The sequence below is a fragment of the Ricinus communis genome, chromosome 4 (genome assembly GCF_019578655.1).
Source record: "Ricinus communis isolate WT05 ecotype wild-type chromosome 4, ASM1957865v1, whole genome shotgun sequence".
NCBI lineage: Eukaryota > Viridiplantae > Streptophyta > Magnoliopsida > Malpighiales > Euphorbiaceae > Ricinus > Ricinus communis.
The window spans coordinates 22,213,780-22,234,359 of NC_063259.1; positions in this window are offsets into that span (position 1 = coordinate 22,213,780).

Consider the following 20,580-nt stretch of genomic DNA (forward strand, 5'->3'; position numbering starts at 1 on the left):
GATACCTGATATCACTGTTTGTTCCATTAATCAAATTGTAACTATTTGTTTAGGGTAGCCCAACACGATATATAGTTAAATAGTTCTGAAGTTCTTGTTAAAAAATGGATGATTAATTAGAAAAAATGAATTAACATGTTAAACTTTTTAGATTAAACTAGTTGTTGGCCAAATTTTGCTATTATTTTAATTATAAATAATAATATAAAATAAGTTTATAAATAAAATTTAATAATTTTTTTAATAATTTTTAATTATTTAAAATATTTTAAAGTATAATAATAAATTAAATATTTTGAAATGTTTTCTCTTTATATTTTAAGATTTTATTTGTATAATAATATAAAAATAATTTTAAAAATATTTATTAATTTAGTATTATATAAATGAATTTTATTAGTATAGTTGATAATACTGTTTTAAAATTAAAAATTATTTTATAATTAGAAAACTAACTTATTAGTTTATATAATATTAAAGATATTATTTAAAATATTATTTTCTAGAATTTGAATCATTTTCTAATTAGAAAATAATTTATTAGTTAATACAATAGTAAAATTAAAATAATATTTTTAGAATTAGAATTATTATTTAATTAGAAATGTAACTTATTAATCCATTATATAAAAAATAAATATATATATTAAAAGAAATTTATATCTTAGAAACTTATATATAGTGAAGCTATAGGATTATCTATGTTAAACCTTGTTTAGTACAATATTTTAACCTATAGTATTAATTAATTTTACTTTGTAATCTTATATTTGGTAGGATTGTTTAATCAGATAAATAAATTATTATTATATTAATTAAATTACTTAAACACTCTTTACCCTGTATATAAAACTTATATATCTTTTTTTTTTTTTGCTCTTAAAATGTCTAGTGAATTATTTCATCTAGTCTATATCAACCTCTGGCTTGAACTATAATTTTTTAGAGTATTGTTTTTGTATTAATTATTTTTACATTATTCATTTTATTAAATATCATTAAAATATTTTAAAAGTTTTGGGATTTAAATTTGTATTGTTGAATTAAAGTTCTTTTTTATTATTGAATTCCTGGATAAATCTTTTAATAATTTCTTTTATTAGGGTTTTTTCTCAAAATAATAATTAGTGCCTATTTTCTTTTAACATTAATTTGATGTTTAGATTTATAGGAAATCATAAAAAAAAGTTGTTAGAAATAACGAGTACGTAATTAGCTTCGTTCAAAATTTTGTGTAAAACTCTGGTTTTGGTATTTTTAGTCTTTGCAGAATGGCTTCTTCATCTAAAAGCAAAAAAGAAAAGAAAGTGGACTGTATTTGAGGATGAAAAATTATTGAAAATATTAATAAATGTTTATAATAGTGAAAAGTATATTGGAGAAAATGGATTAAAGCTCGATTATTTACAAGCTTAAGAGGATTTGCTTAAAATATTTTTACTAAACTCAGGTATTAAGACACGACCGGGTTAAATGCCCCGCTGGTACCAAACCTTCGCACTTATATTCAATTAGTACCAAACCTTTAATTTGTTTCTTTTTGGTATCACTTCTATTATTTTTGTTTCTTCCGCTAGTACCAATGAGGAATCCAATAGTTATTTGCTGATGTGGCTGCCGGATTTATGAAGGACAACACACCACTTGCCACATCTGTTGCTGAGTCATTTACTTTATCCAAGTCAGCAATTAACAACATCTCAACCCCAAATAAATAACCCTAAATCAGAAAAATTTCCAATTTATGAAACCTAGTTTTTATTATTTGGATCGATTTACTTTCTCTAATAATCGATTTTGTAGCTTCCTTGTTCTTTATTTTGTCGAATAAATGGAGCAAGAAACAACTGAAAGTGTGTTTAGTGTTAAAGTTGAGCCACTGATCTATATGTGCATGTGGAATGGCAAGTGAAGCTTTGCCAAAAACAATTGAAAGTGAAGCTTCGTCTGTCGAACAGAAAGGAAATTCGGGCGCAAGTTTTAGGGATGCTCTCTTATAGTAAGTTTTGGGGATGCTCTCTTAGCTTACATTGATATGTTTTTAGTTGTAATGAAGGTTTTTTCTTGTACAGGTTCTTCATTTGTCATTTTATTAACTTAAGAATGGATAGTGGTGAATCTGACCTTACAACTGAGCTGCTGAATGAGTACAAGAATGGATTAGTTTGCTAAATTCAAAGCTGCAGAAAATGAAAGAAGAAAGAAGGAGCATGAAGTGCAGAAGGGACCTGTCTAAGCTTGATTGTTATGGTGTGGCTAGGATTGTTATTTAGAAGATATAATTTTGTTAGCTTAACTTAAAGATGTACTTTGGATACAGTAGTATTTACAACTATTGTTACTTATGTATTTTAATGATGAATGAATGAAATGATAAATGAGTATTTGATTTTTACAGTAGTTGATGATGAATGAATGAAATGGCAAACATAGTAGTTTTTACTTACTATTACTTCATTTGATTATTACTGTTATGATAAATATGCACAGATATGTCATATAGAGCAACTCTCGCAACAGACAAATTGAGTGACAATTTAATAAATAAGTGAGGCTGCTGATTACTTTAAATAATGAAATCTTTAAACAAAAAGTGAATGGATGTGGAAATTCTGTCCACATGAACCCTACACCCAAGGCTGTCAAAAGCCATTACAAAAGATATGGATGTGGAAATTCTATCAAAGGACCAAATGTTAGGTCCACACATATATTAACAACACAACAACCAAAACAAACATTATTATTTAGGGTTTTAAAACAAAAAATAATTTTAATTTTTTCCAATTCTAATTCTTTTGTTCTTTGCATTTCCTGGAGGCACCCAAGTTCTCTTCTTTGTTGAAACACTTCCATCAATCTTATGTTTTCCTTTGTCTTGAAGCTTTGTTATTGTGCTAACTCCTTCAGCCCCAACATCTTTGCTCAACAACCTTGGGAGTTTGAAAGTCTCTTTTCCCTTAGCTTCAGTTCCTCCTTTCTATGTTTGTGAAAGTCTTGCAATGCCCAGATCTGGTGGTAGCTCACTCAACAAATCATTAATGCTTTTAGTCTTTTTGCTGGTAGTTTTTGAAGGTGATGTAGTAGAGTATAAATGTGCTTTCCACTATGAAGCATAATCACCACAATCAACTAAATTAGCTGGTATGCCAAGCTTAACTACAGGTTTTTGTGCTTCTTTTGCTGATGGTGTTACATTGAATAACTGTATAATAAAGTCTCAAGTTAGCATACAACTAGTTGACATTACTCAATAAATATTAGAGATAACATATTACTTACCTGTGACAATGGTATTAGTGGTGACAAATTATTAAATGTTGAAGTTGTCCTTAAAGGAGATGTGCATGTAGGAGCTACATGGTCATCTTCATGATCAGGTTGGTCATCTTCATGTGTTTCAAACACATTCTGTGCACTATTTTCACCATTTGATTCCTTTTTCTTTTGCTGTTTTTTGTCTTCCTCATCACCTAGTATATAAGAGAAACAAATTGAAGGATTGGTACCAATTGGATATAAGTGGAGGCAGAAGTAAATGAGAGGAAAGGCATACTTATAGGCAATTTTTCTCTCCTCTGTTGTTGCCTTGTAGAAGCACCAGCACCATGAAACCTCTTGTTGTGGCCCTTAGCACCACAAACTGTGCATGTCGTTACAGAGCCCTTCTTGGTGACCTTGCCATTTTTTATCAGACCCTCCATCTTATCTTCCTCTAACCTTCTCTTTCTAGCAGGTCTGCCTTTTCTAGGTTTGATTGGTTGGGGGGTGACTGGTGGGGCAGTTGCCTTGGGCCAAAATTCTTTACTGGTGGTTGGGTTAAGCAAATGGCTATAGTATTTTAGGTATGTTTCAACCTTGTAGTAGTCATGTATATAAAATTCAGGGTTTTCATTATTATACCAAATTGCATATACAGTATGACAACAAGGTATTCCAGTTAGATCCCACCTCCTACATGTGCATGTCATTTCTTGTTTGTCAACTACAAACTGTCCCCCTGGCCAACCACTTGAAACCTCTCACCTCTAGACCGCTCTATTGTAAACATCCAGTAAAATTCTTTGGACTTTTCTGGTTTTTTCAAGATCTTAGGGCAGTAAGCAGATGCCACTCTTTTTATAGCATCCCTGTTCTTATGTATCCTCTTCATTAATTTTGTTCTTATAACCTCATTCATAGCTATCACACCCTTGCTTCTAGCATCTAAGATAAAATTGTTAAAACACTCACATAAGTTGTTTAACAACATGTCACACTTAGCATCAGTCCTAAAATGAGATCTAGACTAGTGATGAGGGGGGATGCTATTCATGTAGTTATGTCCTTGATGTGATGCTGATGCAAACTTTTCCATTATCCTTTGAAATATCTAGACATAACTTGCCCTAGCAGCACCCCATACAAGTTCTTTTAACCCTAGACTATTAAATTTCTTTCTAAAATTATTATGCACATGTCTAACACAAAATCTATGTTCAGAATTAGGGAATAGTTCTTCAATGGCAGGAATAAGACCCTATTCTAAAATAACAACACACAATTAATACCATTATGCCAATCAGTCATGAGAATAAATAAAGGAATAGACAAGGAAATTGTAAAGAGGATTTACCTTCTGCTTGTCAGTCATAAAATCCAATGATAACTGTTTGTTATCCTCAAATCTTCAGCCAGTAGCTCCAAAAACCATTTCCAGTTCTCCTTATTTTCTTTCTGCATAACACACCATGCCACTGGATAGATGCAGTCATTTGCATCTAAAGCAACAGCTGTGAGAAGCTTTCCTCCAAATACTCCTTTCAGCCAACACCCATATAAAAATATGAAAGGCTTACAAAACTTAAATCCTTCCCTTAATGCTATAAAGCACACATACATACTGTTAAAAACACATTCATTCAAAGCAAAAACTATAGTGCTTCCTGGATTACTTCTCAACAGTTCTAGCTTGTAGTCATGAAGTCTAGAAAGCTGTTATGTCTTATCACCATTGATAAATCTCAAAGCAGAATTTCTTGCTCTCCATGCTTTCAATATGGACACATCAACACTATAATCTTCTTTCACAGCTTGTATGATCCCTTGAATTGCCCAACTGGGATCAGCTCTGAACCTTTCAACATAATGTTGAGCTATCCATTTGGCATTAACATGCCTATTGTATGCCTCTCTTGAACAGTTGTGGGTGAAAGAAGCTGACTTGATCTGCATTGTTTGTTTCTCTGAGTTCATCAGATAAGCCCAAATGAAAAACTGGCATCTTTTCTTGCATTTAGCCTTGCATTTCTGCCTTGTATTTGGACCAAATATAACCTGGTTTCTACTTTTGATTGATGAGCTCTTAACAACATCCTTGAATTAAAGGAACTGAATAGCATTTCAATCTTAAAGCTGGGATTTGCCATGTTAGTCTCCTCATTAAATACAGGCCACCTCTGCTTCCTTGAATCTGCATCACTGTCTTCAGATGAGGAGCATGATAACAGCTCATCTGATGGAGTATATACTGTGGCATCTGTTTCTTCAGACAACTCCTCACCAGGTTGCTTAGCACTTCTAGAACCAGATAGTTTGTCCCTCTCAAGCTCCTTATCAACAAACTTATCAAACATGACATTATCATCACCATCTTCATCCCTCAGGTCATAATCAGAGTCCACAAACTCACTATCTTCTGAATCTGCATCACTATTCTCACTATCCTTACAGCTGTCATCATCCATATTTTTCACAGCCTCATCCCCAGCTTCTTCCCCAGCTTCTTCCCAATCTTCTTCCCTAGCTTCTTCTTTTCTTTCAAACTTATCCCTACTAAATATATGCATCAATTTAGAATCCTCCACAGTCATTGCCATTTCTAAAGCATCCCTATCAGTTTCAAGACTTCTCAACCCATCACTTATAATCTTTGTAGGATCCTTCCACATAATAAGCTTTGTTTCAGATTTCATTCCTAGCTCTCTAGCCATTGAATCTATTTCCATCCTAGAGATCTTATCTAAACTATAAAAATCAACAGCTCCTATATCCCATAACTTAGGTTGACCTCTACCATCAACTTCATAATCATGCCAATACAAACTGAAGTAGTCGGAATTAGGCACTGCAGAATAAATAAATTAAACAAACATTAAAGGACCACATACAAGCAGTATTAATAAACAAACATCATCAACATTCAACCAATAAAAATGAATTAGGGAAAACCCTAGGCCCTTGTATTGTTAACTTCTAAAGAAATGCAGCATGCATTACGCATTGAAAGATGCAAAATACGCTTTCAATAACCACAGAATAACTAGCGGCGCGCTTGTACTTACAGTATAGTGGTGGGTCTTTGGTTTTCTCCCTTACTCGCCAGTCGAGTGTCATTGTTCCACAATGTCGCAATGTGCAGGTACAGTTCTATAAAGACACTACGAAGCAGAAGGTCAGAGATAAGAGGTTCAGAGAGTGTTGACAATGGAGATGGAAGTCGAGCAGTTTACGTTGATTTTAAGGTATTAGCGGTTACTGTTGGGTTAGCTTAGAGGAGGAAAACAATTGGTCTACAATGTATCTCAATTTTTTAGCTCAAAGTAAATATAATTAGTTAATTGCTGACTAGGATAAAGTAAAGGAGTTAGCAATATATGTGGCAACAAGTATGTGGTATTTTATAAATCTGGCAGCCACATCAGCAAATAACTATCAGATTCTTTATTGGTACTGGCGGAAGAAACAGAAATAATAGGAGTGGTACTAAAAAGAGACAAATTGAAGGTTTGGTACTAATTGGATATAAGTGACCAAGGTTTGGTACCAACGGGGCATTTAACCTAGATACGACCTCATATAGAATCTGGTAAAAGTCTCTTAAAAAGGTCAGTCAACAATTTATTACATGTTGAGTGGCATTCATCATAGTTCCAATGGGTTCAGTTTTAATTTTGAAAGAAAAATGATAACAGCTGAAGATGATGTATGGGAGGTATATGTCAAGATTGTTGAAGTGAATCTTTTCTTTTAAATGTCAATAATACTGTGTAATGTTTTCTTTTCTTTTAATTTCATAGTCATCCAGAAGCTGCTGCATGGAAGAATAGAACTTCTCCTTACTATGAAGATTGTTGTACAACTTTTGGAAAACATGCATTTTCATAAGAAGAGATAGAGAGAAAAACCAAAACTATCAGAATGCTACAGAAGAAAATATTAATAATTAGCCTCAATCTAACAAGGTGATGAGAATTCAAGCGAGAACAAAAGGGTGAAGGCTAAGAAAAGCACTGGCTCATTGGTTGAAGGAATGGTGAGAGTTGCAGAGATATTAGGTGAAGAATTAGAAAATTCAGCTCAAGAATGAACAAAGCTTTAAATTTGGAAGTAGAGAAGAGAGGAAAGATAATTGGTGCACTTCATAATATGCGTGGACTTGCTGTTTCTAATAAAAATTTCACTTGCTGCAAAGATTAGAACTAGCTCGGAGATGACATGTGTTTCTTCTTCCTTGATGATTTACATGAAAAAAGAATGGGTAGCCATGACGTTGAATGGTGAATTGAGAATTGAATGGAGTGGATGAATAAGATCTGCTTTAATTTTTTTTTTTCTTCTACTTATCATTAGGATATTGTTTGAAATTTTTATGGAGTCACGAACTTAATGAATTGCATTTTTCTTTAATTTTAAAAATACTGATGACTATCATCTTTAAATGTTACCAATCCATTTAAATTAATGTCCGTATCAAATTCTTGACTTCAAGATTGCTACCAAAACAGTTCTTATTCTTTGTCTTACGCATTCTATTTAAAAGAACCAAAAACAATGATATACCAATGCCCATCATATGAATTATTTACTAGAAGGACCTGGTTCATTCTCATCGGCATGCAAAGGTGCACCTAAAATATGTTTGCAATCTTTTTCCATAGAAATGATTAATCTTAGTTTCATTTACAAAATTCTAATTTCTCGTTTATTTTGGAAAGATCCCCCAATCCTGTATCCCATCAAATTTGCAGAAAAGTCAATAGATCCATGAAGAATTAAGAGAAAAAATTCTTAACATAGCAACAACATCGTTTGATTTACTTTAATCGTACCACGTGAAAAGGAACAAGGTCAAGGAATAGATGGCTGAAATTGTAGGTAGGACTCGGACTCATTCTAGTGGTGTTGGTTACGGCTCAGGTTGATGTTGTTGGCTAGATATGTTAGCTTATTTTTTTTTTTTATAACTAAAATGTAAATTTCATTTAGAAATAGAGGTACAAAAGTAAATCAAGTACAACCCTCTACTAAAAACTAGCAAGAGTGCAAGGAGGATAAAATTGACGATAATAAAGAAAAAATAAAAAATAAAAAACTGTTAAATTAAAGGCCATCTAAATTCCAGAAAGATTAGCTATTGTCGGTTCAAAGAAAGCGAACTTGTGATCCAGTTAATAGGTCAGTTCAGTGCTTCAAATTCAGATAACTCATGGTCATAATAAAAACTATCTATATATAATGTTCTTAAAAATATAAGGAGTTCATTTAGATAATCAGGTAGGCCGAAGCAAATTACTTCAGTAAAATCATTGATTTTATAACTCAGAAATACTGATCAAATAAATCCATAAAAGGGCACGAAGCAAATGAAAGTAAATAATCATATAAAGTGACTATTGAGCAATGGTTATAAAGGGCCATCGCGGAGATATCAATACTAAAACGATTATTAGTAACGGTAAAGAATGTGCTCTAGTGTTAGAGTGCACGCCTGAACTAGCACTGCGACTAATTTTATTCTCAAACTGAATCGACCTAGTGTCATTATTTAGAAAGCCTCTGTTCCAGACAAACTCCTCAATTGGTCCTATTCTCGTTACTATCCAACGGCACCTGAAGAAAGATGCGAGCTTTTGTTTCAGATCGGTCATAGTGGTTGACTTGATTGGCATAGATCTAGTGCGAAAAAGTTTCATATTTTTATGTTTTAATTGGGGCTTTATTTATTCTAGTTGGTTACTAGTTACAAGTTTGCTACTGGTGGTATAAATACTTTACTTTAAGTAATTACTTTTATTAATTTTTATTTAAAATCTAACCTCTGTGCTTAAAATTTTTTGAGGATATTTGTAAGCTCTTAATTAAAACTTGAATTCTCAACATTTATTCGTGCTATAATCTCTTATCATGCTGTACACAACATTAGGTGGTAGTGGAGCAAAGGTTTTCAGATGGCTAACCAAGATGGTAATAGTTGCAATCAACTGTATGACGAAGATAAGGGGTTATGGCTTAATTGGAGAGCAATCGAAGAACAACGAATAATAATTTAAGTTGATAGAAATTTCTAAGTAGCTACAAACTTTATTACAAGGAGATGTTCAAAGGAATGAGAATAATGTTGAACCAAGTTGAAGGAGCTAACCATGGTAAGCCAATCATTGATCCTACACTTTAATTATTTAAATACCTATTATTGATGATGATAATGATGGAATGTTAAATTTTAGTCTTATCTAGCTAATCCTAGTGTTGATAGGGTTGTTAGCAATCCACTACATCTTGATAATCTTAATCATAATAAGAGGTAGATGATCAGTTTCAGCTAAAAATGGATATCAATACTTTTAATGGAAATTTGGATATATAGGATTTTCTTGACTGGATTATAGAAGTAAAATATTTTTTTGAGTATATGGCGATCCTTGAAGGGAGAAGGATGAAATTAGTAGCTTTTCTATTGAAGAGGAGAGCATATGTTTAATAGGAACAAATGAGTGAGATTCGAATTAGAAAGAGAAGAGGTCTGATTCAAATATGGAGACAACGAAAGCAATTACTGAAAGGTAGATTTTTGACTCCTCATTATGACAATATATATTTGAATCATATCAAAGAAGTGTATAGTGAATGAGGAGTATAAATGAGTACATCTTATAATTTATGAGATTGTTTGAGTGGAACCAATTTTAAAAAGTAATAATTAACAAGCATCTCAATATTTGAGTAGTTGAAATTTGCTATTCCAGATGTGTTACCTAAAAGGTTCCTAATATCTTAGCAATGAATTTATGAATTATAAATTAAACTTTTTTAATTCAATATTAATTCTCTAATTAATCTAATTTATATTTCATATATCAAATTTAACATTTAGCAATGCATCATGACTATCTAAATATGTATGAAGAATAGTGCAAACTAATCAACCTTGTTGCAAATAATTTATCTCATGCAACTCAATCCCTTTATTATATGTATCCCAATTAGTCTATAGAGTATGCTGAAATGTCAACTATATAATTGGTACAATCATGTCTATTCTTAGAGTAGACAACTAAAGTAGTATATTCGAAATATGATTGTATCTAAATTATGGAATGAAAAAGATGATTTTACAAAAATAAAGTATAGAAAAATTAAATCTAGCTATTACAATCCTCCTACAACTAAAAATTAAAAGAAAATTGCCTAAAAATAAGTACAGAACATGAAATTGCCAAAATACATCAAAAAATCTAAAAAAATCAGGAGCCAAGATGTGCAAAGTCGATCGGTTTAGGGCATAGAGCCGATTGACTTAACGCAAAGCCGAATTGGCTCTCCACTAAGCCGGTTGGCTTTGGGGCTTCAGAAGGTCCTTCCGCATTTTTTTCTTCAGTTTCTCACACTTAGGAGCTGATTTTACATGCATAGATGATAGAAACTCAATCAAAACATGTAAAATGAAATAAGAAGCATGAAAAAATGAGATTTAACTAGAAAACCTAAAAAATCCAAACCCTAAAAATTTATAACAAACATTAGGCAAATATATTATTTTAAGACTTCCAAATTTCAGTTATATAACCCTAAAAAATCTAATTCAATTGCATAGAAATATAAATCAATTATGTTTACCTACTCATTGACTAATCAGATTCAAAATCTCATAAAATTTATCAGATTCAAATCCCTACATGTTTATATTATCAGATTTAAAATCTAAGAACATAAAAGTTATCAGATTCAAAATCCAAAAATATAAAAATTATTTGTTTCAAAATCTATAAAATATGCATATCATAAAACATGTAAATCATGCAAGGAATCTAATTCAAACACATATAATGTTAAAAGAAATAACAATCATGGAAAGAAATTACAAAACTCTAACATGTTTCTAAAAAAGAAATGGAAAAATAATAAAGAAAATTAAAAGAGAAGGGAAAGATGATGATATGGATGCTTTGAAACCCTTAAGTTGTCACCATATTATGTAGATCCTCGAGTCTCAAGTGATGAGTATGAAGTTGAATCCAAAATAAGGTAAAATTGTAGAGTGTTTAAGGTTTGTGTTTTGATTTTTTGAAGTGTATGTATTGCTGAAAACTTACTGTCGTTCTACTCAAAATTACCCCCTCTCCCCTTAAGCTTAGGTTTTCTTTTCTATTTATAAGGGAATGTTTAAGAAAACCCTAGAGACTTAGATATACATTCCAATTTCTTAATAAATATCCATAATTAAAATACTTAGTTTTTGGACTTATCAAAATGTTTAATGATAATTATCATAAATATTAAAAATGTAATGAGAATCATTAAAAATTTGAATATTATCAATAAAATATTCTTGAAGATGAGTTTTTATTTATTTTGCTGTTTTAAAGTGAAAAATACTAAAAAACGATGCAAGAATTCAATTTTTGGACCAACCAGCACTGCACATAGCCGATTGACTTGGGGGTAAAAAGTTCTAAAAATTCTTATGGTTTAGTCCATGAACTTCTAAAAACTGTCGTTTCACCCATCAATTTTTTTTTTGCCAATTGGGTCCAAATTGATTCAAGAAAAGCAATTTTGGTCCAATTATTCTCAACTTTAACTAGGATTTCCAGTCCTCAACCTCTCGAGACTCGAAAAAGACAGTAACTTTTATCATCGGGTTTTTCATAATTCCTTCGATATCTAAATTCAAAAATTGGGTGGTGACACCTAATTAAGTTCTTGACTTTCTCAGCTCTATGTGACTCGGGAGGAATAACGATTTTTATTATTAGATTTTTCATAATTTTCTAGATATCTAGATTTGAAAATTGGGTGTTTATGCTAGTAGTTAGAGACAAAGTCTATTAAGGGCTTTATATATATATATAAAGACTTCTATCATAGCTTTTAGCTTTTTGTCCTGATAGACTACAAAAGGCTATCACTAAAAAAGCTACCACTATAATAAACAACTAAGCTTGACAGTGGGAAGATTACTTTTACTTCACTCAATAAGAACTAGTTGTTAGACACGTGTGTGAAATATGTGAATGTTTGAGAGAATAATATGACAGAGTGTAAAATAGGTAGATTCATTTAAAGATATCAAATAGATGTCTGACCAAAGTCAAATATCTTAAATTTCATGAACTTTAAGAAATAGAGTTTTGTTCATTAAAATCATCTTTAGAAAATCAAAGCATAACTTTATATGATATGAAATCATATGAAGGCTTGAAAATTTGTAATATGCATGAATATGATTTAACAAAGCATTTAATCCATTTAACAAGATATCTAAGAAGCACTTATTCCAAAATTGAGATCACTAACTCATAGATATCTATCTTTAGTATGTGCATGTTGCTTTACGGTAGACATCTGCTTGACCGTTCTACTTTATTAATAATCTAATTAGATTCCTTTTGTACATGCACTTTTAGATGTCTTTATAAATAGTATTAAAACATACAATATTTTGTCATCATCAAAACTTAGATTATTAGCTTCTTAGGGCTAACACCTACAAATAAACATGGCTGCTATAAAAAAGCATATGAAAGACTAGATGGATATGGTTAAGTAACAAGCAAATCTTCTAAAGCCAGTTTTAGCCGTAAGAAATGCAACTATTGGTAGTACTACTTCAACCAAAGCTAATAATGCCACTAATGATGGACAATCACACATAACTTTAGATTTCATTGCTCCTATTATGGGAATAGACAAGGAACTAACAGTAATTGATGTGCATCGTTTTATACATATGTCTATATGCCCAATTACTTCCATTTTTGTGCATAGTTATCTTGTTTTATGCCAGAATCATCTGTACTTTGGTTCTTTTCATGTTTCAGGTGATTATCGATGGACATTATCAATAGTCGAGGAAAATACGCGCAAATACGGACCAGAATCCATCAAAATTGAGCAAGGGCTACCATTTCAAGGTTGAGCATGCCTGGACTCTAGCCGTGCTGAACCATCAACACTTAACCCTCAAAAGTGCCATTTTGGCACGGTTTTCAAGGCCACTATGGCCTACATCACAGCCCGTGGTGGCTCAGTACCAGCGAGGGGACGGCCAGTAAGAAGCCCTAAGTTGCGGGGCTCGGAGGTCCATCACGGCCTGGACTCCGCCCGTGCTGATCAGCACGGGATTGACCATGGCCATGCTGAGCATTTATATAGGCAAATGCGAATTATTGTGTTAGTGTTCGATTTTCTAATTGGATTTCACACATATATGCATGAGCAATCCTTTTCCAGACTTCAATACTCGACTTTAGGAGACTATTTCGCCTATTGAAGGAAGGATTACATTGGTTTAGACATCAAATTGAAGATCAAGAGTGGATTTGAAGGCATTCAAGAGGCAATTAGGGTTCATCATTCAGATTTGAGAATTTAGGGGTTTCCATCCGACTTGAAGAAGAAGGGTGCACATGCTTTTAGATTGCTTTTCTGTATTTGTTCTTTACTTTGTGTTGCTTATTAGCATGAGTAGCTAGAATTATTGAACCCATTGGGGTCCCTATGTTATTGGATTGCTTTTAATGTTTATGAGACTTTGATTATCAATGCTTGTTTCTTCTTGCTTTCATTATTAATGAGAAATCACATTATTCATGAGACGTTGTGAGTTATAGTGTTTAGATTGCTTTATGTAATTGAGAAGTTCATTTAGCAATTGAAAATTTAAATAGCAAGAACTGGTTAATGATGACTTATAGATAAGGGTGATTGACTAGCTGGCTTAAGAATTAACAAAGCTTAATAGAGGCAGATTAAAGCTTAATACTAACTTAATAATCGATCGTTAGGAAGAGATTCCAACTTTAGGTTCTTAGGTTTGGAAATTCGGCTATCTCGAGAGGGAGACCGAATTCAGTTAAGAATTCATCCACGGGTAATCGCAATTTGTAACCAATATAATCTCTATGATGGTTGCTATCTGTGTAGCTATAATCTAAGGCAGTGAACTTATCGATGCAGTCTAGCACTCATGGCGAGTATCAAGGTCGTATTCTTTGGGAAAGTGAAAGCCTAGAGTTACTTCTTTGTTCTTAGTTATATTAACCTAAAATGAATGATGAATAATTTCTAAACTAACTAATAGCTACAAGCTAAGTTTTAAGGGATATGCAATAATAAATGGATAAATGAAATAACCAAACAAGAAAGCAAACCCGAAGGGAACCTAAACTAGTTGGCAATCAAACAAAAGATAAAAGATTGATGAGTCCAATGATGCTACCCGTGGATGAATTCTTAACTGAATTCGGTTTCTCTCTCAAGATTACCGAATTCCTAAACCTAATAACCTAAAGTTGGAATCTCTTCCTAACGATTGATTCTTAAATTAGCATTAAGCTTTAATTCACCTCTATTAAACTTTGTTAATTCTTAATCCGGCTAGTTAATTATCCTTATCTCTAAGTGATTATTAACCAATTCTTGCTATTCAAAAGTCGAATTGCCAAATGGACTTCTTAATCACATAAAGCAATCTAAACACCACAATTCACAACGTTTCATGAATAATGCATTATCTTATTAATACTGAAAGCAAGAAGAATACAAAACTAAATCCAACAATATAATATTAAGCCAACATAGTAAAGAAATCCCAATAGATTTAATCAATCTAGCTAAATATGTTCATGTTTAAAACAATCTAGGAAATCAATTACAATGGAAGAATAATAAAAATGAAACATGTACACCCTTTTCTCTCGAATTGGATGAACAGCTTCAAATCTGGATCTGCATTATGATTGATCTCCCCAATTTGCCTCTTGAATTGCTCCACTATTCTTTTGCACTCGGAACCTTGCGATTCCGGGGTTCTTTCTCTCTGAAACTCTCTCCCACACGCACCACTATGCAAAAACCGAACCAGACTCTAGTGCTCTCTCTCCCTCCTTCCTCTTTTCTAACCCTAAAAAATTTATTTTCCTTATATATTTGTTTCAGCACGGCCGGAGTCCAGGCCGTGCTGAAACTGTGGATCTCACCAAGTAGGTTTTCACCATGGCCGTGCCCCCACCGGTGCTGGCCACCACGGCCCGTGGTGGAGGCTGTGGTGGCCTCGGAAATCGTGCCCAAACCATTATTTTGAAGATCAAGTTTTGATGGTTGGTCACGGCCAGAGTCCAGGCCATGATGGTCAGCACGGCCTTGACTCAGACCGTGCTCAATGTGTGCAACGCGGGCTCTTATCCGATCTTGATGAATTCTCATCCGTTTCCACACATATTGATCTATAATTGCTTAAACACCAATGACGATCCTATCAATCAAGCTTTGGGTTTGCTCTGGTGTCTTACTACTTAAAGAACCACCTGCAGCTGCATCTACCATCTGGTTAGTAGCCAAAATCAAACCATTATAAAATGTTCGTACCTGTAACCAGATTGGTAATCCATGGTGTGGGCAGCATCGTAGTAGGTCCTAGTACCTCTCTCTCAGGTGTCATACATCAACTCATCATCAAACTGCACAAAGAAGATATGTCATTTCTAAGTTTAGCAGTTTTAGAGGGAGGAAAGTACTTAAACAAAAATTTCTCTACCAAAGAATCCTACATAGTGATAATGTTTTGAGGTAGCAACTGTAGCCACCACTTTGCTCTATCCCTCAAAGAAAATGGAAATAAGTGGAGACAAATCGCATCGTCTGTTGTCCCATTAATCTTGAAGGTATCACAAATCTCTAAGAAACTTGCTGTATGCGCGTTAGGATCCTCATCCGGCAAGCCTCCGAACTGAATGGTTTGCTGCACCATCTAAATCGCATTAGGCTTTATTTCAAAATTATTGGCGGTAACAGCCGGTCTCGTAATGCATGTTCTCATCCTATCCAGCGATGGTTTCAGAAAATCATACATCGTCCAGTTATGTTCATTCTTGTCGTTGGCGTCTGCCATCTTTACTGTAATATTTTCCGCTTCACTCTCGTGTACGGCTTTCTCAACCTGAATCTCTTCCTCTTCTACGTTCAACCGCTTCCTTAACTGTCTGAGGGATCACTCTAGTTCTAGTAGAGGGTCTACTAGATCAGGATTGGACCTCCTGGTCATACACTACCTGAAACAATAAATAACCAACAACACAAATGAATAAAAGAATAAAATTGAATAAAAACAAATAAAGAACAAAGAGTAAATGGCTAAATTAACAAGAACACATAGTTCATAATATTTCTCAAAATAAAGTCCCCGACAACGGTGCTAAAAACTTGATGGCTTGCTAAACACGACTAACAATCTACAGGCAAGTGCACTTATCGAATGTAATTTAGCTATGGCAAGTATCAATATTGTATCCCACGGGAACTGAGAAGCTACTGCTACTACACTATTCCTATTATTTAACCGATCAAAAAGTAGGTGAAAATCGTTAACTAAAAATGTATGAGAATGCAAATGAAAACTAAATTTTAACAAAGAAAATGAAAGTATGGCAAAGATAATGAGATGAGTTAACCTAATTGGGGCTCCTTTTAGCTAGCTGGCTTAAAATAATAAATTATGAATTGATTGATTAAGAATTGCGATATGTGGATAATTTCTTAAATGAATTGGCCTCTCTCTCAAGTTAACCAATTTCTAATCCTAAAAATCCAAAGTTGGAATCTTTTCCTAACAATTGATTTTAGAATAGCATTAATCTTTAAATTACCACTAATAAGAATGTCCAGTTCTTATTCCAGTAAGTTATTACATTTATCTCTAAGATGCAAATTACTTAATCACATAAGCGGTTGTCCAAACTCGATTGAATTTCTCAATTACAAAGGAATTCTCAAATTGGTTCAACAATGGAGAAGAAACAATAGATCTTATTATACTTGAATGAAAACTACAATCTTAAATCAACAATTCAATCAATTAAGTACAAAACCAGCCTAGCATGGCTAAAGATCATCCCCCCAAATGGGTTTAATAGAATTAGTCACATATGTTCATGATTAAACTACTACAATAATCGAATATAAAGTAAAGAAGAATAAAAAAGAACATGAACACCTTTTTCTCAAACGGTGAAATGCTATCCCCCTTCTTGAATAACTTTGAATTTAATCTCTACAGCTCAAGATCTCTTTCTTCTTTCCTTTGAATCTTCAATCCAATCCTCAAGAGCAACTATCTAGATGATGTTAAAATGGAATTTGTCTCCATTTTTCTCTTCTAGATCGTATGGAAGGTTGCTCTCAAGGTTTGTCTTGAATACCCCAAAGTTCTCTCTCTATCTCTTTTTTTTTCTTTTCTTTTAAATTAGGTTTCAGGATCCAACACGGCTTGGATTTGGGCCGTGCTGACCAGCACGAATGGATCCATGCTGTGTTGATATAAAAGTATACATTTTGGCCTTCTTCAGCACGTCTTGGATTTGGGTCGTGCTGCTCAGCATGGGCATGCTCGTAGACCGTGTCACTCTCGGAAACCGTGTTGCAAATCACTTCTTCTCACCACAGGTGAGGCATTTCAGCATGCCCTCTAACTCTGACCATGCTCCTCAACACGGGCATGTTGGCAAGGCGTGTTGAATAGTCTAATGCTCCCAATTCGACCGTTTCTTTCCGATTTTGGTCCAATTTCTCTCTAACTTTGATGATGTACCTAGAAAAACACCCTAGATATAAAGAAAACTAAAATAGGGTGATTCTAATACAAAAACACATAATTTGCTCTAAAAATAACTTAAAATCATGTAAACATATGTTATATTAAGCATATCACATCTCCTTAAAGTTTTTTATACTCTTGCACTATCTCTTCCGGTGCATCTACAGCAAAATGAGGTAATGGATGACGTCTTCTTGATTTTTTCACTTAATTCATACCTCTATCTTTATATAAACATGGGTGACTCATCCGATTTATATAAGATAGTTAAGTAAGACTTGTTAATTAAAATAAAGGACATGCCCATGTAATCGACAACCTTGAGTGACTCAATAAATTAACCTATTAACAAGGCCCTTGTTCCTATTTTAATTATAGAAAACAACTTAATCATGTTCTTAACACGTGACTTAATATTGAAGGAGGGATTTATTATTAAGCGGTGATTAAAGTCTTATGCTTTGGCATAAACATACAAATATCAAATCAGAGAAAATAATCCCGTAATTTTAGTATATTTGTGAGTATGAGAAAACAACCCCTTAAATGGGTTAATTATATAATATGAGAAAACAACCCCGTAAAAGTGGTATATTTGTTAATAAGATTTAAAGAAATCTTGATTTCCATTCAAGGGGAGTTAGATGAAAAATAATTTTACAATCCAAAGAAATTAGAGAAAGACAAGGAACACATTACTTATTTCAAAATTATCAAATCAAAACATTTAACTATTTAACACGATCACATTGGTCTTTATAGTCCATAACCATCTATTATGCCAAATATAATCAAATTATATAAAGCATATAAACGAATCAAGATAACATAATTCAAGTTATTTGATCATTGTATGCAATTAGGACTAAATGGGGTATGGAGAATTAAAATAATTAAATCATATCCAAAAAGAATTTCCTTATTTTAGAGTGTAATTTTTGGCCAAAATAAAAATTAGGACATAAAGTCAACTTTTAACTAAACAAACGTTACTAATCCTAGTCATACTAGGAAACCAAGATTTAAACTTAATTATAGTAAGTTGTAGAGAACTGGAATTAACTAAATCATATTTAATTAATAACTAATTCCTATAGAATATCCTAAATTTTAATTTTATATCCTTTTAGGATAGAAAATCGAGCATTAAGACATAAAGTCAAACTTCTGTCTTAATTAAGAAAAACAACCTAGTCATACTAGGATACTAAGACATAAGTCCTAGGTTAATTAGGATTAATGAGAATTTTAATTAATTAACTTAAATCTAAAAAATAAAAATTTCTTTTAATTCTTGTAATTTTCGGTCATGTCTAAAATTTAGGACAAGAGTCAAACTCTTATCTTAATCTAGACAACTAACCTTTTAATGAATCTCCTAATCATATTAGAATAAATAATTATAATCCTAAGACAACTAGGATATGTCTTATGACGGGGAGTCATATGCCAACTAGGATAAGGTAACTCTTATTTTTATCTAGAAATCTCTACAAATAAGGACACTCCTTATTTAACAAGATTTAAAGATCTAACAAGGCTAATTAAGCACATTAATTCCAAAATTAATTGAGTTCACAAAGATCCATCATCAAGAAAATCAAATTTGATATCAAACAATTCAAGATAATCAAGATTCACATGGCAAACATCAAGAAATAAGGTAACTATACAAGAAACATAATCAAGACTTAAATCAACCTTCAATATTGCTTTAAGAACTCATCTTATGCATGATCTAGATATGATGTTTTTCGTCAAAAGACTTGCCATTAGACCAAGAATACACACACATGCCGAATTCCATAAGCAACCCATATTATCCGCATAGCTTATCAAATCAACACTTAATTTGTATGTTATGCGCATATATAGTATTCATAAAGATTAAACCTTAAATTTTCAGAAATCTTAAGGTTCATTATTCGTCTTCTAAATCATATTCATAGTTGTTCCAAAAACAAATCAAATCAAAGCCCATATACACATGCATATGCCAAACTCTTAGAATGTGTTGTATATACATAGAAGACTAATGTTAATACAACCCTCAAACACTATTCCTTAAGCCCTTATTTAAAACGAATCATACTATTGTTACCTCACACTCTTGGTGACATCAGTGCCCATTGGAATTTTGATAGTTATTTAATGATGTGGCAGCCAAAAGTTTACTAAATGACACTAATTAACACATCAGTAAAAAATTATCGGAATTCCAATAGATATCATCAACTGAAAGAGAAATAATATGTGTGTTACTAAAAAGAAACATATTAAAAAATTGACACCATTTAAATATAAATGGCAAAACTTTGTTACTAACGGGGCAATTTATCCAAGCATGATGTGAACAATGAGTGGAATGCTAACGTGGAGCTTCACCCTCTACGTCATAAAAAGTTAAATAAATTTGAAATAAATATCGTTACTTGTGATAAAAATTAAATTTGGTACCAAAACAATTCAAATTTAATACCAACAAAAAATATAAACCAAAATTTTAATACCAAACGAAATTTTTTACTTTTTAAATTTTGATAGATTAATAATGTTTAACTTATAATATATAAATAGGATAATCTGTATTTTATAAATGCTTAAGCCTCTTATTATTAAAACATAATCATTTATTATTTTTACAGACTTTCTTGTTAATTTTGATTTATATATATATATATATATATATATATATATATATATATATATATATATATATATATATA